The sequence below is a fragment of the Rhinopithecus roxellana genome, chromosome 2, assembly GCF_007565055.1.
Source record: "Rhinopithecus roxellana isolate Shanxi Qingling chromosome 2, ASM756505v1, whole genome shotgun sequence".
Lineage (NCBI taxonomy): Eukaryota > Metazoa > Chordata > Mammalia > Primates > Cercopithecidae > Rhinopithecus > Rhinopithecus roxellana.
Window position 1 is genome coordinate 186,380,375 of NC_044550.1, and position 25,676 is coordinate 186,406,050.

The window sequence follows — 25,676 nt, forward strand, 5'->3', positions numbered from 1 at the left end:
ACAGTGCCTCTGCCTTTTTTATGAAGACGAAAAGCATTCTAAAGTGATCAATGGCTTCTTATTTATTTGTGTATTACTGCAATCATTAAAAAGAGGTTACCATTAATAAATGTCACATAATTTAAACATCATAGAAAACAAGTCAGGTGACAAAGGCAAATGTATTTTGCAACTGATTTACTTTTATTTTCAAAACTAGAGGACTTATTTTCCAAGCACTTACCTGAGAAAAGATTGGTTAAAAAAAAAGTTAGAATGAATAAAATGAAAATCTAGGATCCAGATTCTTACTATATGTAGCATTAATGTACTCTTTTTGAAATATACCACATTCCATAATGCTAATACATAAAACAGTACTATTTAAAGAATACACCGTTGGGACTGCACTGAGTAAGAACAGCACACAGCAGTGGGTCTCACTCGAGGTCTCTTGTAACCACTCTGGCTTGTGGCTTGTGTTCACTCAAGGTTCTAGCTCTATACAATCAGCAGGTGACAAAGTCAGCCAGGTGTGTGCCCTTCCTTTCAGGGTAGCAAGTTCACCCAGGTCCTGGGCAGGTCCAGAGATGCTGCCTGTGAGCCAGGGATTGGAGTAAGAAACCTTATAAATATACCTTCTTTCTATTCTACTGCAGCCAAATTGGTACTCAAACTGCAATATAGTCTTTCCAGTCCTTTCCTTCCCTTTCCCCAGGCAGAGGAGCCTCTCACTGTGGCCACCACCACCACTGGCTCATGAGGGGTTCTGCCAGGCAACTCCTGATGTTCACTTGAAGCCCAAGAGCTCTTCTTTAAGTTCGTGGTGAATGCTGCGAGGCTTGGCACTCACCTTCAGGGCATTGGGATCCCCTCTGGCCCAGGGCAAGTCCAGAAATGCTGTCCAAGATCCTTGGTCTCAGCTTGGAGATTGCAAGTTCCTGCTTATGGCTATACCCTTCTGTGGCCAAGCTGGTACCTAAGTTTCAAGACAAAGTCCTTTTTAATTTTTTCTCTGCTTTTTCCAAACAGAAGGAATCTATCATCATACCCACCACAGCTAGGAATGTGATAGGTCACACCTGAAGCCAGCAGGTCTCAGAGCCCAAGGCCTGTGGCATACTCCCTGCATATCACTATTGGTTATTCAGGGCCCAATAACTCTTTAGTCAGCATGTAATGAATAATTTCAGGACTTGGTTCTTCCCTTCAAGGCAGTGGGTACCCTTTTGGCCAAAGGTGTGTCTAGAAACATCATCCATGAGCTAGGCCTGGAATGGGAGCCTCACAACTCTTATTGGTGGCCTATTCTACTGTGGCTGAGCTGGTATTGAAGATACAAGATGAAGTCCTCTTTACTCTTTGCTCTCCCCTCCATAAGCAGAAGGAAATAGTTACTTTTGTCGCTGCAAGCTGCACTGCCTAGGATTGGGGGAAGGGTGGTACATGCGCATCCTTAGCTGCCCTGGCTGGTGTCTCCCCGGGTCACGTGACATCCTTGTCTGTTGGCTCTGAGCCCAGTCCAGCACTAGTAGTTTGCCTAGGAATTACAGTCCTTGTGTCTTATATTGCCTTTCAAGTGGAGCTAGAACTCCAGGACACTGTGGTCCATGCTAGTAAGGCTTGTCAAGAACTGAATCCAGTTGCTAGGATGGGTGATTCCCCACTAGCTAAAACTGGTCCAAATGCTCCTTCCATTCACGAGCACTGGCTGAGTTTAGCACAACTTAGCTCTCAGTTGCGACAGAGCAGCACTGAGTTCAATGTAAAGTCCCCACTGTGCTCTCCCTCCTCCAAATGCGCAGACACTTTATGCCACATGGCTGCCTTTGGGGGGTGGAGGAGGGGTGGCATTAGTGATTTAAGACTGTCTTTCCTACCCACTTCAATGACTCTTTGGTCTATATCAGCTTGAAAACAGGCACTGTCATGACTCATCTGAATTTGATTCTTGTGGCGGTGCTTTTCTGTATGCAGGTTGTTGTTAAAATTTGGTGTTCCTGCAGGGGAAACAAACAGTGTAGGCTCCTATTCTGCCATGTTGCTCTGCCTTAATTTTTATTTTAGATTCAGGGTGTACATATGCAGTTTCTTTACATGGGTATATTTCCTAATGCTGATATCTGGATTATGAATAATCCCATCACCCAGATAGTGAGCATAGTACCTAATATCTGCTAGAAGCTTTTTTTTTTTTTTTTCCTCCGGATACACAGGTCAGTGGCCATTTTTTTTTTTTTTTGATATTTAGTTCTGTCTTTCTATTTACTGTTGTTGCTTTTAGAAAGAATTTAGTAGATGCATTGTCTCTTTTTATATATTTTGCATTTTCTTCTAGTTTCCTTCAAAATATTCGCTTTGTATTTGAAATTCCATACATTTACCCAAATATTTCTACATGTTAATTTTTTATTTCACCACATCCTGTGTTTTTGTACCTATTAATTTATGTCTTTCATCATATTTTGACAATTCTAGTCATTGTGTCATCAAATATTCCCTTTCCTGCATTTTCTTTAGTCAGTCTTTCTTGTATTATGATTTGATTTATTTTAGGTATTTTTCTATACTCATTTTTCTTCCCTTTGTGTTTTTAATTTCTAGTACTCTATGATATATCCTAGATAATTTATGTAATTTGGTCTTCTTGTTTACCAATCATCTCTTCAGCTATATCTAGTCTTCTGTTTAGTTCATGCATCTAATTGTAAATTCTACTCTAGAATTGTTATTTGGCTTTTCTTCAAGTCTGGCCATTTTAAAATAATAAACCTCTGTTTTCAGAAATACAGTTAGTACCACCTTGTATTTAACTACAGGAGTATACTTAATGACTTATTTCATCTTACCATTTTGAGGTTGACAGGTATCAGCCATGGGACATGGACTGAGGCTGCAGTGACTTGGATTTTCAGTTGAGTTGAAATATTCAAGCTAGTTCATTCACATATCTGGCAGTTTATACTTCTTGTTGATTGGAAGTAAGCTTGGACCATTGACCAGAGCAACTCCATGTGGCCTCTCCATATGGCTTGGCTCTGTGCTTTCTAAGCTCATGGTGAGTGTGTTTTACAAGGTCACATTCTTAAAACAGTATTCTAAGATCTTGAAAGTAATTTTAATTAAAATGTAAATAAAATTGTTTCTTGCACTCATTGAAATTACAATTCTTGATTCCTTTTATACATAAAATGGATGCTCAATAAATTAAGATGAATGAATAAAAATAATTTCAAAACACGGAAAGACAACTATTGGATTAAAGGGGAATTTATTGTGAATTTTATTTATATTTATATAAAGATTATTGGTAGTTCTGATAATGCCTAGCAGATAGTTCCTTTTGATTCATGTAGTCACTGATTGTTTAATGCTTTCATAAAATATTTTGTTTATTGCCAGATTACATGTAGCCAGCAAGAAACCTTTCTTTATGATCAGTGTAAATTTGTTTCCTTAAGTTCTTCTTTCTCTTTTTTATATTTGTGAAGGAATTCTGGAGTGTTTATTAGCAAATAATATTAATTTTCTCAATTGAGGTTCTGTTGCTATAAGACCATCAAAATCTACATTGTAAATATTGGTAGGATAAAAGAGAAAGCTTGTTTTATATTTGATCTAATTTTAAGGAAAATATGGTCATTTTGATCATTTACATAACAAAGTTTTATGAACATCAGATATATTCCAGGCACTGTGATAGTCATTGGGGATACCCAAATAAACAAGACCAGTAAATTCCTTCCTCTCAATGGAGTTTATATTTTAGAGAGTGAAACAAACACAAACTTAAATATGAGAAGAATAGATAACATTTAAGACTGTGATGTGTTAGGAAGAAGCAGGATGATGAATGGATAAGTATCTCTCTATCCTTTATCTATCTATCTAATCTACCTGTAACATACTAGGAATAGTCTATTTAAATGGGTGAAATTTAAGGATAAAGGCTAAAAATAATATTGAATGAGCTGAGTCAGGTGAAGAACTGGGAAAGACTATATCAGGCAGAAGAAAATGTGCTTGTGATAGAAATGCTAGGTGGGGATTAAAATAATAAATTACAGCTCAAATATTGTGTATCTTTAAATCTACCATGTCCACAATATTTATTTGAAAGCAGAAAATTCTCTTACTAAAAGAAATTGAAAAATTGTAATAGAAAATAATTGAAAATATAAATATTAAATTACACACTCACTGAAATTTTTTAATTGTTATTTTGCATTTAATTTTTTTCTGTAATTTCTAACTTTTTTTTTTTTTTTTTTTTTTTTTTTTTTTTTTTTTAGATAGAGTCTCACTGTGTCACCCAGGCTGGAGTATAGTGGCACAATCTCAGCTCACTACAACCTCTGCCTCCCAGGTTCAAGCTATTCTCCTACTTCTGACTCCCAAGTGGCTGGGACTACAGGCGCATGCCACCATGCCCAGTTAATTTTTGTATTTTCAGTAGACACAGTGTTGGCCAGACTGGCCTCAAATTCCTTTTCTGGCTCAAATTCCTTTTCTCAGGTGATCTGCCTGCCTCGGCCTTCCAAAGTGAATTTCTAGCTTTCAAACAGCATTAGTTTCATGCTAGAATTCTTTGTCCTAGACAGTTTTTATAATAGGAATTAACAAATGTATTGAAAAATAAGAAAATAATTATTAACACAAATAAGTACAGTAAAGGATAATTATGTAAAGCCCTATGATTTCTTTTCTTAATAGAAACATGCACTCAGAATTGTAATTTCACATTTTATTGAAATGATTTAACACTCATTTAGTAGAGTAATATTGACCTTAAATTTTTAAATTCTTATAGAATTTTTAATCATCTTTGTGTAATACATAGTTACAGTAATGACTTCCAAAGTGACATTCATTCAAAAGTATAATGAATTCCAACTTTTTTTAACCACTTAAATATTGTTATGAATCATCATAGTGTATGGACTTTAAAACTAGAGATTTGATGTACAATTTAATTATGCTATGTATTAGCCAAATGTCTCAAACATTGTACATACATGCCTAATCTTAAATCTCTTTTGCATGCTCACTCCTGCTTTCTATTAAGAGGCAAAGTTAAAACATACAAATTAAAAAAGAGAAAACCTATTGGACTTGTCAAAAAAATCCACAGATATTGACTATTTAGCTATTGAGGAATTTTAATGTAGTTTCCCACAGAACAGTGATCAAGTGGGGCCTTCACAAATATATTTTTAAAAAGCTCACATTGTTTGATAGACAACTGGTTTGATTTAATATGTAATATCATTGACTGGTCAAGTTTAATATGTAATACACAGAGTTATGGGGGTATTTCCCTCAATGTGATAATTTCCAAATTCCCACCGGCAATTTCAATGAAACAGTATTTTCTTTATATAAAAATTGTTGTTTGGCAGAAAAAAAATTGGATTTTCATTTTTACAACAATACCATCAAGAAATAAAAAACATATAAAAGTGAGAAATCTGAACCAGAAATAGACTAAAGTTTTGTTACCAGCTGGGTCATTAATATCGTTTAGGCTCCAAATAACTTACTGATCTTATTCAGAAGCCAATAAGGCAATAAATCATGAAATATATAAGCAAGGGCTTTGGAAGAAATAAGTTACTTAGCTAGGCACAAAATACTATAAGTAGCAAATATTTTTCCAAATCTAATGTACTGCTATTATAAACTTTGTAAATGAAATGTTATATTTTAATAAAAATTTTATATAAAATTTATAAAAGTTTACATTTTTAATGTTTGTATCAAGGACTTACATTTTTAAATAAAAATTGGATATAATTATCTTGAAGTTATAAATAGTCATAGAGCCAATTTTTGAAATAATGTTATATTTGAAATTATATTAATTCAACAATTCTTATTTCAATTATAAAACAATATCTTTCTTCATTAGAAAGTCAGGTCTTCTATTATAATAAGAATCAAGCTCAGTACTAACAATTAAGGTACACTTGAGCCTTGTGTACCTACCAAAATATAAAACTAGTCTAACATACATAGTTGAAATTTTTCTAATACAAATGATGGTGTGTCTTAAAGTTTCTTAAAGTGGCATGTTCATGCAATTCTAAGCTTTTATAATTTATTTCTTCATGGCTGCCAAGAGTAATAAGATCTAGGACTATCAATGTGCCTATTGTGACCAATAATGTTTATTTCTTTATCACAAACTCTGACATTCATAAAAAGATTTTAAACATTTTAAACTTTATTTAAATTATTGTTAGGTAGATGGAACAAAATTAAGTTTTTCCTTAATACTTCTTTCTCATTCTTTATGATTGTATTACCTGGCTTTAAAATCTATTATTTTCTTCTGAAAGAAAATTATCCATCTATTGTTCTATTCTTTTTTCAGGCACTTTGTTCTTCTGTGAATCAGAACAAATTATGAAATCATTGCAATTACATGATAAACTTGTTCATAATCTCCCTGCTGCCCTTAAGAGCTAAGCTAGCACGGTTATAAGATAACACCAGGAAGTCTTACTATAAGTTATGTTGGGTAAACAGATTCACAAAGTTTTTAAATGATCTTAGAAAAATCGTATTGAATTCTATATACTCAATTTGTATGTTATATTTCTGTACATTATTTGCATGAAGATGAGGGAGTGACTTCACTTCAGCACTTCCTTGTGCACCTGTAGATGAGTTTCCCTTTGGGAATATTGTTCTTAAGACTTTAGGAAACCATTCAAATAATCAACCATAAACGTTATAATGCACACAGATAAAAGCTCATGTGTCTCCTTTAGGAAGTTACAGAGTTCATGAAAGCATAATGATAATGCTCAGGTAATTCTTAGGCAAATGGAAGCAGAGTAGGAAATAAAATCATCAATTACTCTCAATTAGTTGACTACTAAAATACACTAAACCAATAAAAGACCATACATAGATAAAAAAGAAGAAAGGAACTAGCTAAATACAGATACAGAAAGATTTCCAAAATATGCTGTCTTTGAAAATGAAGGATAGAACAACATGTTTAACACGGTAAATTTTGTTTAAAAGGGAGGGGTAAAATTACATATTCACATGTGCTGGTATGTATAGAAAAATCTAAGGAAAGATGCAATCAAAACATGAAAATATTTTACTGTGTTCTGAGGGGATGGGTATGTGGACTCTAAGCAGATAGCAAAGAGGATCAGATATTCATTGGACAGTGCACGGAAGATAAAATATATCAATAAAGGATGGAGAGAAGAAAATAATTAGAGGATAATGTGCAAATTAAAGTTATAACTGATCTTATTATATCATGTGATTGTTTACCTTTCAAAGAAAATTGTAGATATAAAAATAATAGAAAAGATTTATTTAAACAAATTCCTAGGGCTTTTAATTTCCTCTAACATGCATTGAATTTCACTTTATGTGTTTTGAAATAATAAGTAATGAAAGTAATATGAATGTCTGACTTCAAACATAAAATTTCAAATGATGCAAAAATACCAGTAAGAATGCTTCATTGGTTCTCATGTCTTTATACATTTTAAGTACTTTTTAAGGAGTAAAATCTATAGTTTTACAGACCACCAAAGTCTTTACAATTTTAGAGAAATTATTTTTCTTCTTTCAGATTACACACACACAGAGAGAGAGAGAGAGAGAGAGAGAGAGAGAGAGATTTAAATGACAGTCAACCCTTAGGTACATCAGCTTGGTTCATATGTTCAGAGCTTGCTTTTATCCCAGTGTAATAGAAAATGTAAAAGTATAAAAAGTTGCTTTATAGGAAAACTTTAAATTATAGCCACCTGTTGAAAGTTCTAGAAACTTCTAGTCACCATTTACATGAACAATCTTGCTTTCCAACCTTACAATTTGTTTTGTGGAGAAATAAACGTTATCATGTCTTTCATGCTTTGATAAGTCCTTGATAAGTTATCAAGTCATTTTGAAACAGAAGACATTTAGATATTTAGCAAAATACTTTTTAGTGGATATATGCATTTTTATGTGTGTATGTGTGGATACATACACATATATAAATACAGAAGGAAAAGGGCCTCAAATAATAGATCTGAAAAAATAAAACTTTCAATTATAGTCTTAATATGCTTAACATTAACCTTTGTCAACAAAATGGCTTAATAACAATGTTAAAGAATTTTACCATTACTAACATACGTCAAAATACTCAAATAGGCAAGAATATTTCAAAATAGTTGCAATGTTTGGAAGACAAATTTTGAATCAGTGCTTTGTTACCTTGACAGAATTTATAAATTATTACAGTTTTAGGGATAACTAGAAGGGGTCCACACAATAAGAAAGATGTTGGGCTATCATCTTATGAATCTGGGGTTCCATCCTAGAAACAAATGGAATGGAAGATAGGAGGAGTCATGTGCAGAACCTCTAGAATCATAGCTTCAGAGACCTGCAATATTACATTATCACACGAGACAATAGAATATAATGTCTCATGGTAGTATTATTGTCATGAACTATAACAGCTATCATTTCTATTCTTTGTCTCTAACATGCAGAAAAATAAGTGAAAAATATATTGGTTAATGTTGTAAAAGTATTTTTTTCCTTGACACCTGGTAATTTTGAATGAACTGTGCATAAGCAGTAAAACTCAATAAACCAGAACTTGAAAATTCAGAATTTTTTGGTAACTTGATCTTGTTAATTTGACCTTAGTTTTTAATGATTTGTAAAAACTATTTTATAGAACAACTAAGAAGTATTGAAATGATTATTAAAATTATGCTTCCCTGTAAACTAATCCATACTTTTGTGAAACGAAAGTTTCTTTTTTCTTCTTCTTCTTTTTTTTTTTTATTATACTTTAAGTTCTAGGGTACATGTGCATAACGTGCAGGTTTGTTACATATGTATACTTGTGCCATGTTGGTTTGCTGCACCCATCAACTCGTCAGCACCCATCAATTCATCATTTATATCAGGTATAACTCCCAATGCAATCCCTCCCCCCTCCCCCCTCCCCATGATAGGCCCCAATGTGTGATGTTCCCCTTCCCGAGTCCAAGTGATCTCATTGTTCAGTTCCCACCTATGAGTGAGAACATGCGGTGTTTGGTTTTCTGTTCTTGTGATAGTTTGCTAAGAATGATGGTTTCCAGCTGCATCCATGTCCCTACAAAGGACGCAAACTCATCCTTTTTTATGGCTGCATAGTATTCCATGGTGTATATGTGCCACATTTTCCAGCCATCCCACTACTGGGTATATACCCAAAGGATTATAAATCATGCTGCTATAAAGACACATGCACACGTATGTTTATTGCGGCACTATTCACAATAGCAAAGACTTGGAATCAACCCAAATGTCCATCTGTGACAGACTGAATTAAGAAAATGTGAAACGAAAGTTTCTTGATTGGCCTTTCAATACTCAACTGGTGCTTGGGACACAACAATTAATAAGACAATAATAATCTCTTATTTGGAACAGATGAAATGGCATGCATCTTAGTGAAATATAGAAATTTCAAAGTATTTTAACAGCCATTATCTGCACATAAGTAATCACTGTATCAATTATAAAACTTACTCATATTTGTTATTGTACAATTCGAAACAATTGATAATCTAATTCCTAAATAATATATCAGATTTTAACACAAGTTAAATTCCCACAAAAACATACATAACAGTCTTCCCATTATTAGATGGCTTAAACTTATATTTTCTTACATCCTTTAGGGAATTGCTCGTATTTTACAAATAACACAATAGAAATAAATTTTTTATAGTATGGTTTCTCAACTTTGGCTTTATTGACATTTTAGACTGTATAATTCTTGGTGTGAGGGCTGAACAGTGGATGTTTAGTAGGATGTTTAGTAGGATCTATGGCCTCTACCCACTAATAACATCATCTCCAAGTTGTGACAACCAAAAATGTTTCTAGACATTAACAAATCTTACCTCAGGGTAAAATCGCTACCAATTAGAACCACTGTTTATAGTCATAAATCTACTTTAAAGAAAGTGTGAATACGAAAACTATACTCTCATAAAATAATTTGTAAGGATGAGTAAGATATGAACAACACTATCAAATATCAGTATTAATTTCACATAGAACACTATAACTCTACATCTCTTTCAAGTGAATATAGAACAATTATCTATTTAGTTCATATACTTGTCCATAAAATTAGCATCAGCTTATGTAAAATAACTGAAATCATACATGACATGTACTATAATGTGACAAATTTGAGCACCAAAATAAATAGTGATGTTAATATATAATCATCCAGAGAATAAAATGAGTCAGAAATTATATATCAAATATATGAATGAGTGGGATGAAAGTTCTTCTTACAGGTGAATGCCAATTTATATTATTTTTTTTATTATTGAAGATAGCAAATTATCAATAGATTCTAAAACTAGTGTAATAATATTTGATGACAAGATATCGAAGCTATGTAGTTTCAAACTGTATTCCTACATATTATTTATTAATTATAATGAGAAAAATAATTTTACAGTGGAAAGTCTTAGCATATGCTACTTTATATAAGTGATCACTTGATACTGCCAATATTAGGATATCACCACCATGTACACACTGATAGGATACACTGAGAAGTATACAACATCACTTGGGTCATATTCCTGTCAAATATGTAAAACCTAAATCTAGCCATGAAAAAACATCAGACAAAATCAAATTGAGAAACATTCTACAAAATCACCAGTCTGCAGTCTGTAAAACGACTGGAACATGGTGTTTAACATCCATGAAAGAAAAATGTTCCAGAGTGAAAGAGACTAAAGATGAATAATCACTAAATGCAATATGTCACTGTGGAATGAATTCAGAACAAGGATAAGAAAAAAGTCTGCAAAAGACATTATTAAGAAAATTGATCACTGACAATACATTTGAATATGAACTGTTGATTACGTTAAAATGTTAAAAATGTTAAATTTTCTAATTTGAGTATTTTGGTGTGGTTATGTAAGAAAGTGTACTTTTTCTTAGGAAATGCACACTGATGTTTTTAGTGGTGAAGAAAAACAGTATCTCCAACTTAATCAAATAGCTTATAATTTGTTTTATATGTTAGAAAATAATATAAGGATTACAAACCCAGAATACACTTGCTCTTATTGAAGTTTATAAGAACAATAAAAATAGATTGACAGTGGTTTCTACTGACAGGAGTGTTAACTCTTCATAAGCTACTTGGTAATCTCTAATGAGTTCAAGTTGTATGAGTCAGTGTTTCTGTCATTTGAATCTTTATGTGAATCCAGAAAAAGTTGTTATCGAAGCTGAAAAAAGTAGACTGTATCATTTCTATGTTTTGTTTTTTATTTAACTGTTCAGAGCAATTACGATTAATTTTTAATTCAGTGTAGGTTTTATATTTTTAGGTGTTTTATTTTATTTTATCAGATAACTGATTTTGAGTACTCCTTGTCTGTTTCATTGACATAGAGATAGTTCCTGAATCTTATGAATGCAGTGAATAGTCAGAAACAAAACCTAGCACATAATAAGTTATGACCAACTGTTATTGTATGGAAATAGTGTATGTGGTTTTCAGAACTGAAGTCAGACTGCCTCAAGTTCAGCTTTGTAACTTCTTAGTGAAAGACTCGACTCTCTTTTCATCACTTTCCCCACATATAACGTGCAAATGGTAATACCATCTACCTCTTGGAGTTATTATATAAATAAAATCACTAAATATTTATAAAATATTTAGAACATCACATAGAAAAGGTATAAAGTCATTACAATAAATAATAATAAAGACAATATGTCATCAATGACAGGCTAATACATGTTGCATTTGCGTTTCTTCATTTTCCTTTGGCCAGCTCAGCTAATTGTAGCAACAGTATCTCAGCAGAGACCATATTACTTTAGAGTAATCTATTTGAGTATAGTCCTTTTAAATTTACATAAAGCACTTGTATAGTCCCTTAGGGACATTAGACATCTGTACTGCAATAGTTTTCACAACCTGAAAAAAGAGAACTACTTTATTTGGTTCCTTTTTCTAGAGAGTTTCTTATTTTTAATAGCTCTTTGCAACTGCTAATATATTATTTTGCCGAAAAACTCCTATACTCAACTTATAATGAGTGTAAATTTCACCCAATGTATTTAAATTTTTGTTTTAATAGCTATCTCAGTGATATGCAATTAATTCAATGTCTATAAAATGTATGCAAGCAATCAAAGCATGAAACAAAATCAACAAACTTAATAGGTGTTGTAATAGGCAGCTCTTAAAGATAGTCCTCAGTGATGTCTACCTTTTGATATTCGCACCCTCATATTATAATTCCCTCTCCATGAGTGTCAGCCAAACAGTTACTTCTAACCAGTAGAACATCACAGTGGTGAGAGAAGATACAACTTTCACCGCTAGGTTAGGAAAGGTCGTGGCTTTTATATCTTGTTAGCAGACCTGATCCATTTCTTTCTTGGCTTGCCTGCTTTCATGAAACAAGCTGCCATGTTGGAGGGGCTCATTCAGCAAAAAACTAAGGACAAACGTGGCCCAACACATCACTAGGAACTGGTTTTTCTAGTATCTTTGTCCAGTTAAGCATTGAGATGACTATGGCCCAGTCAATACCTTGATTGCAGCTCGTGAGACATGCTGCAGTAGAGAAACCTGTAAAGCTGTGCCAAGATATCTTATCCCAGAATGTCAAATAATACACACATGTTTTATTGAGCCTTTAAGTTTTGGGGTAATTTGTTATGTGGAAATAATGAATGCAGTATTTTAATTATAAAACATGCAAAGAGCCATACTAGAATGCATTTGGCTATTGTAGGATAACATTTCTTCAACAGATAAATATGTATATTGTCTTTTTTCCCTTAAGAATAATTATTTCATAAAAACAAATTTACTTAGTAGAACACAAGAACTTCAAGGTAATTTCAAATCAGTTTGACAACTATTTTATTAATTCCCTCTCACATAGCCCAGAATCAAAAAATAAAATTTTAGTTTAAAACCAATATTTTTACAATCTATACACTCAAAGCTTTTGCCGCAGAACTCAATTAGCTATTGATGGGAGTCTTTCTTTCTCAGGAAAATAAACAGAGCTTTCCAAACCTACAAGCTTAACATCTAGAATACATAGCTAGACATTTTAAAAGATTTAAGAACCTTTTGAGCTGAGTCAGTTCTGAACCTGAAACTGCCCTTGGATTTTGGGGGACCACAGTACGACTGGATTTGTATCTTTTAGATAATCCAAGGTTACAGAGTATTGGATGAGTTCTTGTTACAGAAAGTACTACCTTGCTTGTGGCTTCTGTTTACACTGCTCACATTCAGATGGGGTGTTACCAAAATTATTCCAAAGAGGAAAGTTTAAATATGTAGATATCTGATTTCTAATTTAAAAAAAAAATCTTATATATTTTTCACTATTGTTTCCCTAATATTATTGCCACTGTGAAGGACAATTCATCTCATAAATCTTTCAGTTTACCTCTTAATGAACTGATCTTATGCCTTATGTACTTCCTGCAAGATAGCTCAATCCACCTCACAACTAAATATGCTTAACTCATGCATTATTATAAAAAAAAAATTCTTCCTGGGTGTCGAAATTGTTATATTCATTTTAATTTAAAAATAAATTTTCTCTAATGATTTTTACATAGGAATTTTAAGTTATATACATAGATTAAATTGTATTATGTCATTGTTGCTATTTTTCAAAGTGAGTCTCAGAATGATTCTATATTTTAACACTTCTCCCTTAAGGATATTAATATATCTAAGCTATAAGTACATTTAAAGAAATGTAGATCATGAGTTATATTTTAATATAAATTCTGACATTTTATTCTGAGTTCTACACTTGCTTGACTGTAACATATAATTATTGTGTGCATGTTTGCGTGTGTGCATGTGTGTGTGTGTTTAATGTGGTTTACTTTGGTTCTTTTGTTAGTTCTCTGATGTAAATTTATATTCACTAGACACTTGGAGCAGCCGTTATTCTCATATGTGGTAGCAAGACCTCAGTTGAATACACAATGGTCTTAATTATTATTCTACATAACCTTTGTCTTAACCTCCTGGGGCTTCCATAACAAAATACCATACACTAGTGGCTTAAACAACAGAGATTTACTTTCTCAAAGTTCTGGAGTCTGGAAGTTTAACATCAGGGTTTCAGCATGTGCATTTATAAATAAATGCTTTGTGGAAAACATGAAACAGTTATGTACTTTTGATCAAGATTTAGTTGGGCTCTGCAAAACTCTTAATATTTCTTTGACATCTTCACTGTAATTTAGCTTACTGACCTCTTTAAGGATACTATTCTATGAATAGAAAAGTGCTAAGACTTTCCTAGACAAATGAAGTAAATGAGCTGTAAACAAAGAGTGTTCTGCCCTAACTCAAATCGGTTTTCTACAAGAATATGGCTGTTTCAGAAGGCAATTGTTTAGAGTTTATAGGGATAATGATAAATTTCTCAGTAACAGAAAAGTACCAGCCTGCTTTTCATTCCAGGATAACAGCATCTGAAGCTATTATCTTTAAGTAATACGTATTTAGAAACAATTAATAGTGGGTTTTTAAAATTTATTTATTTATATATTTATTTATTTATTATTATTATTATTATTATTATTGCATGAAGGGCTGTTGAATTTTGTCAAAGGCCTTTTCTGCTTCTATTGAGATAATCATGTGGTTTTTGTCTTTGGTTCTGTTTATATGCTGGATTACATTTATTGATTTTTGTATGTTGAACTAGCCTTGCATCCCAGGGATGAAGCCCACTTGATCATGGTGGATAAGCTTTCTGATGTGCTGCTGGATTCGGTTTGCCAGTATTCTATTGAGGATTTTTGCATCAATGTTCATCAGGGATATTGGTCCAAAATTCTCTGTTTTGTGTGTGTCTCTGCCAGGCTTTGGTGTCAGGATGAGGTTGGCCTCATAAAATGAGTTAGGGAGGATTCCCTCTTTTTCTATTGATTGGAATAGTTTCAGAAGGAATGGTACCAGCTCCTCCTTGTACCTCTGGTAGAATTCGGCTGTGAATCCGTCTGGTCCTGGACTTTTTTGGTTGGTAGGCTCTTAATTATTGCCTCAATTTCAGAGCCTATTATTCGTCTATTCAGGGATTCAACTTCTTTCTGGTTTACTCTTGGGAGAGTGTATGTGTCCAGGAATTTATCCATTTCTTCTAGGTTTTCTAGTTTATTTGTGTAGAGGTGTTTATAGTATTCTCTGATGGTAGTTTGTATTTCTGTGGGGTCGGTGGTGATGTCCACTTTATCATTTTTTATTGCGTCTATTTGATTCTTCTCTTTTCTTCTTTATTAGTCTTGCAGGCCTCCTTGAGCTGCGGAGGGTTCCACCAAGTTGGAGCTTCCTGGCGGCTTTGTTTACCTACTCAAGCCTCAGAAACGGAGAGTACCCCTCTCCCAGCCTGCCTGTCACCTTGCAGTTAGATCTCAGACTGCTCTGCTAGCAATGAGGGAGGCTCCGTGGGCATGGGACCCTATGAACCAGGTGCAGGATATAATCTCCTGGTGTGCCCCTTGCTAAGACCTATGCAAAAGCACAGTATTAGGGTGGGAGTGACCCGATTTTCCAGATGCTGTGTGTCATGGTTTCCCTTGGCTAGGAAAGGGAATTCCCTTACCCCTTGCACTTCCCGGGTGAGGCAATGCCTCACCCTGTTTCGGCTCTTGCTTGGTGGGTGCACCCACTGTCCTGCACCCACTGTCAGACATGCCCTAGTGATATGAACCCAGTACCTCAGTTGGAAATGCAAAAATCACCTGTCTTCTCTGTTGCTCATTCTGGGAGCTGTAGCCTGGAGCTGTTCCTATTCAGCCATCTTGGCAGCGCCCTCCAATAGTGATTTTTTTTTTTTTTTTTTTAAACAGCCCCCAAATCTTCCTATAAATAAGGAAATGCTCATTTTGGGATTTCAAAAATCCGCATCTACTTTCAGAATACTTATTCAAGTGTGGATAATTATTGCCTAGATTTAAATTATTTTAAAGATTCTAAAGAGTAAGCAAGGTCTCAAGGGAGAAGAGGTAGGCTGGTAAGTTATAATAAATCAGGGTGTCATAAAACACACCTAGGGATAAAGGATTATATTTTTCACATAAAACCATTCATACTTAAACTGTATGGTTAAGAAGACAGTCTGGGTGTGGTGGCTCACGCCTATAATCCCAGCACTTTGGGAGGCTGAGGCAGGTAGATCACGAGCTCAAGAGATCAAGACCATCCTGGCTAACACGGTGAAACCCCGTCTTTACTACAAATATTAAAAAAAAAAAAAAAAAAAAAAAAAGCAGGGTGTGGTGGCGGGCACCTGTAGTTCCAGCCACTCCAGATGCTGAAGCAGGAGAATGGCGCGAACCCAGGAGGCAGAGCTTGCAGTGAGCCGAGATCTCGCCTCTGCACTCCAACCTGGGTGACAAAGCAAGACTCAGTGTCAAAAAAAAAAAAAAAAAGACAAAGAACGGGAAAGATCTCCTGTATGCTAAGCATCTGAGAACACATGTTGCTAATATAAACCAGACATAAAGTGAAGAAAGCAGCTCAATCAAATGCTATAATTTTGATATTTTCTAAATATTTTCTCATATTTTATCTTATTTAATATTCTATTTTAATGTTTCTTTTGTAATCCCAAGTAGTAACCTCTATATTTATAAGCTCTGAAATCCATTTTTAAAAATATTTGCTGAATATATAATATATGTGTATGCATATTTATTCTTTGTAAATTGGCAATGACTTCCTCTGTGTCTGCATTCTTATGTATCCATTTGTATGTAAATATGCATGTAAATAGTTAAAATATGGTTTTAACAGCACTAAATATAAAGATCTAAAATTGTTTTTATTATTATAAAAATAAGTTTTCAACTAATGTTATTATACATAAATATATTACTAACTATGTCACATGTATCTAGTAATTTATGAGAATAAGGAATAGAAAAGCAACACTTATGTCTTTCACTGTATATGTTTATGCATCTGCATGTTTGTGTGTTTAAGCACATGTATTTTATATATTTACTTATTTTTTGTATAAATTCTTTCAATTGGTTTATTTCATTTTATTTTTTATTTAATCAAAATTATAAGGGCAGAATTATGAAGGAATATTAATAAACATTTAAGATTTGCTTTCATTCTAAAATAAGGTGATAGAAAAATTAGATTTATATTCTAATGAAAAATGGTATCCCCAGATAGAACATATGCTTATATATCCCACATGATATTGTTTTGAAGGAATAGAAAATATACCACTGTGGTATATTGACTATTTTGAATTAAAGTCATGTGAAAAACAGCAGGTACAAGAAGAGGACTCTGACCTAAATCCTGTTTCTTAAAAGCAGAAGACGAAATTCACGTGTGAAATATGTACCATTCTAATAATCAAGGGCAGGAAGTCAAGACAGAATTCTGTATAGATCTTGTTAAAATAACCCTTATCTTTTAAGTCTCCTTACAAAATGTAGTTGCTTTTTCACAACTTATTATTCATTTTCCAATTCTGTATGTGACATTAACTGCTTCTTTGGGTCTTCGTTTCTTTATGAGGATTCCCATGCCACATAAAACTTGTATTAAATAAATTTGTATGCTTTTCTCCTATTAATCTCTGTTATGTCAATTTAATTATTGGGCCCAGTTGATACCCTAAGAGAAGAAAGGTAGAGTATAGCCACCCTTATGGTTTGATAAAGATCAAATAAAACTTTCAAAAAATTAGTATTTCATCTTTGATTTTGATAAAAGCTCCTAATTATATACATCAAAAAGTCTTTATAAAAACTTTCATTACTTTAGTTATTATTAGTCTGGTCTCCAATTTTTTGCAATTTTTTTCCCGTGTTATTTATTTATTTTGTTTTTAATTTTTTTGGGGGGGACGGGGTCTCACTCTGTCGCCCAGGCTGGAGTGCACTGGCGTGATCTCAGCTCACTGCAACCTCCGCCTCCTGAGTTCACGCCATTCTCCTGCCTCAGCCTCCTGAGTAGCTGGGACTACAGGTGCCCACCACCACGCGCAGCTAATTTTTTAATATTTTTAGTAGAGACGGGGTTTCACCATCTTAGCCAGGATGGTCTCAATCTCCTGACCTCGTGATCCACCAGCCTCGGCCTCCCAAAGTATTGGGATTACAGGCGTAAGCAACCACGTCCAGTCTCCCATGTTATTTTTACACTTAGTGTTAAGTAAAAGTTGTTAAATATAAATTTTTTTGTGCATGAAAGGTAAATGTTCAGTAATTTTACTAAATACTTATAAGATTAGTTACAAAATAACACTCTGTTAGTAATTCCAAATTGCAGAGAGAAGAAAATGAATGGAAGCAACTAATTGTCTATAGCATGACAAGAACCAATAAAACATGAAAATCCAGTAAAAATGTTTCTTTTCTGTTAGTGTTCAATATGCATCGGTTGCTTTACAAGAGAGTAACACCATTAAAATAAAGCAACATTTATATGAAAATATTCTGTATATTAAGGCACCGTAGTTAATACTTCAGTGAAAGAATCATTGTCTATTCAGTCTATAAGGACTATAACCTTCCAAGTTTCAAAGAATTAATTCTATCTTTAAATTCAACAGCAGCCAGTGTTTCAGCATCATCAACTTTATCAAAGGACAGTCTGACATTAAATGATTTGTTCGTTGTTCTTTTGCTATTATTTATTTTATTATTGAACTACAGAGTCAAAATATTTCTTCTGAATTATTACAATAGAGTGTAGATCCATTTACAGTGATTGAGCAATCAATAACTCTTTCAATTGATGTAATACTCTAAAATATTTTCACATCTTTTCCTTTTCTAAAGATATATACACTTTTTAAAATTTACACTGGCATTAGAGACAGATGAAATCATCATGAAAAATTTTTTAAAAAATACAATTATTCTTATTTTGTTTCCAAGTTTCACCTTTAAAGGATAACTTGCAGTTCCATACTCTACATACTTGTGCTTTGTGGAAGTACTTTGCCAAATGTGCCCTGGCTCTAAAGAGTTAGTAATCTCAGTGTCCTCCATGGGAGAAAAAGTGTAAGGGATGAAGCCATGAGATGCTGTTACGTCCTGCCATTTCTTCTTTAATGTGAGCATGTATGTTACATCTTAGATTCTTTTCAGTAACCTTTTTTTAATAATGGGTTTCTCTGACTCAAACATTTTAAAAGTTTTGAAAAAATAATTCCACTGTGGCATATTTTTAATTTTAAGTTTAAATAAAAGGTAATTTATGTTTTATTGTACAGGGTGTTGGATAATCAGGTATTAGCCTTAGTTTTATAACATCTCTTTCTCGCTCTCTGTCACACACGCACACTAGCTGGAAAAGAAGTTAAGCCTATTCAGGGACACATAGCTTGAATATTCCATGAGATCAAAGTGTCTTCATTATTAACCTTTACTCTTCTATTACATTTCATTAAAGAGTTTGTGTCTATTGCTATATCTTTTACACAAATAATTATATTAACATATAAACAAACTGTGTCTTAGTTCAGGCTGCTATATAAAAATCCATAGACTAGTGGTTTATAAGCAGCAGAAATTCATTTCTTACAGTTCTGGAATGTTGGAAGTCTGAGAACTGGGTTCCAGCATGGTCAGGTTCTAGTGAGGAGCCTCTTCAGTGATGCAAGCTGAAGACTTCTTCCCAGATCTTCACATGAAGAAAAGAGGGTGAGACAGCTCTCTGGGCTCTCTTATACAAAAGTGCTAATCTCAGTTAAAAGTATTCTACGCTTACGACCTAAAAATCCCCCAAAGGCTCTCCTAATACCGTCAGATTGGGAATTAGAATTTCCACATGTAAATTTTAGAGAGAAAGAAATATTTAGTTCACAACAGACTTAATATCTTCATGATTCAAATATAAACATCTCTGTATATACCCAGTTTTTTTTTTTTTTTTTTTTTTTTTTTCTAATTGAACGTTATTCTTAAGATTAAATATCTGGGTAATTTTTGGGGTTTCTTATTTTACTGTATATACGTCCTTATATGATGAAACAATATGTGACATGAAAAAAATAGGGAAATAAAACTAATTTTGCCATAAGCACTAACATGCATTACATACACTCTATTTCCTCAAACATGCCAATTGAAAACCATATTATTAATTTATGTTTTCTTTTTATGTTTTATAATTTCTTTAAGAAAGAAACAAATGAACATTTTCAAGAAAACTATGACATGTGATATGTGGTATGATGGATTCCAACTTTAGAGATGTTATAATGTTAAATACATGTATCTAGAACAAATCAAATGTAAAAATAATTTTTTTGACTTTTAGAAAAATACTACATCGAATGCATTATTAGTAACTTTTTTGAAAAATGAGGAAAGTGAGTACAATATCTGAGTAACAATTTCAAGAGAATAGAAGTCAGACATAGTGTAATCAGAACCCACAGTCACATTTGTCTAGCCCTATGGATTAATCACCTTCTCTTTACAGATTTCTGTTTCTTAAGAGTTCACGTTAGTGATGCTCTCCTGCTGTTTCACTTCTGGAAATGCCTTTCATGACCCTTATTTGATAGCTTGCTGTGCCATTATCTATTAAGGGACCACAATGTAATCAATGGGTTAACCAAACAATGGATTTCAACATTTTCTTTACTTATGACCACTGAGAAAAATATACTGCTTTACTAATACAAAATTTCAGTAAATTTTTTGAAAATTACTTTTCTATTATATTTTTGCCAGGTATAAGACTTTGTCTTTAATAGCTTTACGTTGCTTTCACTGCTTGGACAAACTGTCAAAAACTATGAGGCTGAGCAACCAAAAGTTTTTAAATCAATAAACCGCACAATTCACATAATCCAATATAACATGGTTATTGTTATGGCTTTTCCTGAAATGACTGTGAATTAGGGTTTTGTTCACTTTTATTTTTCTCTTCTCCTTCTTTTTATAAAATTTATTTTATTATTATTATTTTTGGATGCAAAGTCTAACTTTGTTGCCCAGGCTGGGCTGGAGTGCAGTGGTGCCATCTCGGCTCACTGCAACCTCCATCTCCTGGGTTCAAACAATTCTCCAGCCTCAGCCTCCCAAGTAGCTGGGATTGCAGGCATCTGCCACCACGCTGGCTAATTTTTGTATTTTTAGTAGAGGCAGGGTTTCACCATTTTGGCCAGGCTGGTCTCAATCTCCTGACTTCAAGTGGTCTGCAAGCATTGACATCTCAATGTGCTGGGATTGCCAGTGTCAGCCACCTCATCTGGTCTGTTTTCTTTTTTCAAATAAAGAGATCAGAGAATATTAAATCATTTTATGAATTTTAACAATAAAGTTTACAATCAGGTACTATTTGACACAGTTAAAGAAATAGTAATATTAAGGTACGCAATTATTTATTGAATACTTACTCTGAACCAAGACCTAATCTAACTGACTTTGTCACTATTTTATTAACTTCTCAGAACAAACATATATGAAGGAAATCACTCTTAGTATGCACATTTTTTAGACGTGATAATTAGGGTTCAACAAATAACCTGTTTGCACAGTTAAAACTATAAAATTCAGGAATTATACTAGTTCCACAGCTCAATTTTTTTTTTTTTTTTTTTTTTTTTTTTTTTTTTTTTTTTTTTTGTTGAGACGGAGTCGTCTCGCTCTGTCGCCCAGGCTGGAGTGCAGTGGCCAGATCTCAGCTCACTGCAAGCTCCGCCTCCCGGGTTTACGCCATTCTCCTGCCTCAGCCTCCCGAATAGCTGGGACTACAGGCGCCCGCCACCTCCCTCGGCTAGTTTTTCGTATTTTTTAGTAGAGACGGGGTTTCACCGTGTTAGCCAGGATGGTCTCGATCTCCTGACCTCGTGATCCGCCCGTCTCGGCCTCCCAAAGTGCTGGGATTACAGGCTTGAGCCACCGCGCCCGGCCCACAGCTCAAGTTTTTAATTGACTCACAATGTCTCTTCACAAGTAATAAGTAGAAGGGGGCTAAAGTGCTCTGGGGTCTTAAGTGAACTTGAAAGGCAGTCTAGGACACAAGGACTACAATTCTTAGGCAAGTCCTGATGCTCTGCTGGGCATAGAACCAGTGAACTGGGGCAGTGCATGACCTAGAGAGGTGGGAGCAGACACCAGCTGGCATGGCTGAGGTATTACTGGGGGTAGCTGGGGGACCTAAAGAGCATGACACCAGCTGGGGTGGCTGGGGGATTAGTGGAGGTGGCATGGGGACCTAAGAAGCATGACACCAGCTGGGGTGGCTCAGGACCTTCTTATGCCACCCCTCCCCCAACCCCAGACAGAGCTGTTCACAGCAACGAAAGTGACATCTTTCTTCTGCTTGATGAGAGTAGGGAGAATAGTAAAAAGAACTTTGTCTTGCAACTTGGATACCAACTCAGCCACAATAGAATGCGAAAGTGGGTAAAATCAAGAGGCACTCATTCAATGCCCTAATTCCCACACATTTCCAGACTCACCCTGGAATAGAAGGAAACCCACTTCCTTGAATTGAAGGACTCAGTTCTGACAGGATTCATCACTTACTGACTAAAGAACCTGTGGGTCCTGAATAACAAACAGTGATAGTCAGGTATTACACTGTGGGCCTTGGATGAGATTCTGAGATGTGCTGGTTTCAGGTACCAGCTTGAACACAATGGAGTAGAACACTAAGTGGTCTCCTGGGGTCCTCAAGTCCAGGCCTAGGCTCTTGCTCAGCATTTTTGGACCTGCTAGGGCCAGAGGGAGCCCATTTCCCTGAAAGTTGCATCCCAACTCAGGCTGCATTCACCACAAGCTGACTGAAGAGACCCTGGGTCTTAAGTAAACAATGGTGGTAAACTGACAGTACTCCCTGTGGGTCTGGGCTGGTGGTGACCATGAGTGAAGTTCCTCTGCTTGTGGAAAGGGAAGGGAAGATTGGAAAGACTGTGTCTCATGGTTCCAAGTTGAGTGCCAGCTCAGCCTAAGTACAATAGAAAAATAGGTAGGCTTCCACGTTTTTGACTTCAGTTCCTGGCTCCCAGATGACACTTCTGTACCTGCCTGAGGCCTGGAAAAACTCACTGCCCTAAAGGGAAAGACACTAATGTGGCTGGCTTTGCAAACTGCTAATTACGGAGCCCTAGGGCCTTGAGCAAACATAGGCAGTAGGCAGATAGTGGTTACAGTGGGCCTGGTGTGAAACCCAGTATTTTGCTGGCTTCAGGTCTGAACCAGGGAAGTTCCAGTGGTTGTGGTCACAGGGGTGCATGTGTCACCCCATCCCCAGCTCCAGGCAGCTCATTTGTTGATGTCATCTGTTTGACAGAAAGTAAGAGAAGACAAGAGTCTGTGCCTAGTATTAGAGATAATTCTTCCAGATCTCATCCAAGACCACCAAGGCACTACCTCTACCAGTCTACAAAACTCACAGCGTTTTTGGGCTTAGGTCTCAAGTCCTTTGAATACCTGAAGAGCCTTCCCAAGAAGGACAGGCATAGATGGTGATGCCCGTGTTGTGAAGACTACAGTAAATATCTAACTCTTCAATGCCCAGACACAGGCTAGTATCTAAAAGTGTCGAGACCATCCAGGAAAATATGAGTTCACCAAATGACCAAAATAAGGCATCAGGGACCAATATAGGAGACATAAAGATATGTGACGTTTAAGACAGAGAATTCAAACTAGCCTTTTTGAGGAAACACAAAGAAATTCAAGATAACAACGAGAAGGAAATCAGGATTCTATCAGACACATTTAATAAATAAATTATAATTATTAAAATGGATCAGATAAAAATTCTAGAGTTGAAAAATGCGGTTGACATATGGAAGAATGTATCAGAGTCTCTTCAGAGCAGAATTGTTCAAGCAGGAGGAAGAATGAGTGAACTTGAAGAGAGACTATTTGAAAATAAAGTCAGAGGAGACAAAGGAAAAAAGAATAGAAAGCATTGAAACTTGCCTACAAGATCTAGAAAATAGCCTCAAGAGGGTAAATCTAAGAGTTATTGGCCTTAAAGAGGAGACAGAGAAAGAGATGGAGGTAGAAAGTTTATTGGAAGGTATAATATTAGAGAATTTTCCAAACCTAGGGTAATATGTCAAGATCCAAGTACAGGAAGCTTATAGAGCACCAAACAGATGTAACCCAAAGAAGACTAACTGAAGGCATTTAATAATCAAATTCCCAAAGTTAAAGATAAGAAAGAATCCTAAAAGCATTAAGAGAAAAGAAACAAATACCATACGATGAAACTTCAATGCATCTAGCAGCAGATTTTTCAGTGGAAACCTTACAAGCAAGGAAAGAATGGCATCACATATTTAAAGTGCTTAAGAAAAACAACAACAACAACAACAGCAACAACAAACACAACACCTTTTACCCTAGAATAATATATGCAGATAAATATCCTTTAAAAATGAAGGTAAAATAAAGACTTTCCTGACAATTAAAGCTAAGAAATTTTATTGACACTGGACTAGTCCCAAAAGAAATGCTGAAGGGAGTGCTTCAATCCGAGAAAAAAGGACATTAATGAGCCAAAAGAAATCATCTGAAGGCACGTAACTCACTGATAATAGTAAGCACACAGAAAAACAAAGACAGAAATTGTAATTCTGGTGTGTAAGCTAGTTTAATCTTAAGTAGAAAGACTAAGCAAAGAACCAGTCAAAAATATTAACTACAGAAACTTTTCAAGACATAGGAAGAAAAATCAAAAATTAAACAGTTAGGGGATAAAGTGAAAGTGAAGAATTTTTATTAGCTTTATTTTTGCTTATTTATTTGTGGGTTTATGTAATCAGTGTTAAGTCATTTTCAGTTTAAAATAATGGGTTATAAGATATTATGTGCCAGCCTCATGGTAACCTCAAATCAAAAAACATACAACTGATACAGAAAAAATAAACACCACGAAATTAAATCACAGTACCAGATAAAAAACATCACCTTCACTAAAAGTAAGACAGGAAGAAAGAAAAGAAGGAAGTGAAGACCAGAAAACAAATTAAAAATGGCAGGTGTTAGTACTTACTTATCAATAGTAACATTGACTTGACATTAAATGTACTAAACACTCTAAAACACTCTCATCAAAGACATAGACTAGCTGAATGAATAAAAAAGCAAAATCCAATCATCTGTTGCCTACAAGAAACACATTTCACCTACAAGGATACAGACAGATACAAAATAGAGGGATGGAAAAATACATTCCATGTTTCCACCAACAAAGAGCAGGAGTAGCTATTCTTACATGAAACAAAATAGATTTCAAGAAAAAAAAAATTGTAAGAAGAGACAAAGAAAGTCATTATACAATGATAAAGGAGTCAGTGCAGCAAGAGGATATGACAATTGTAAATATTTATGCACTCAGTGCTGGAGTACCTAGATATAAAAACAAGTATTATCAGAGCTAAAGAGAGAGATAGACTTGAATACAAAAATAATTGGAGACACCAACACCACCCTTTCAGCATTGGACAGATCTTCCAGACAGGAAATCAACAAAGAAACATTGACTTACTATGCACAATAGAACAAATGGACCTAATAGAGATTTACAGAACATTTCATCCAATGGCTGCAGAATACACATTATCCTCAACATGGATTATTATCAAAGATAGACCTTATGTTACGTCAAAAATCAAGTCTTAAACCAT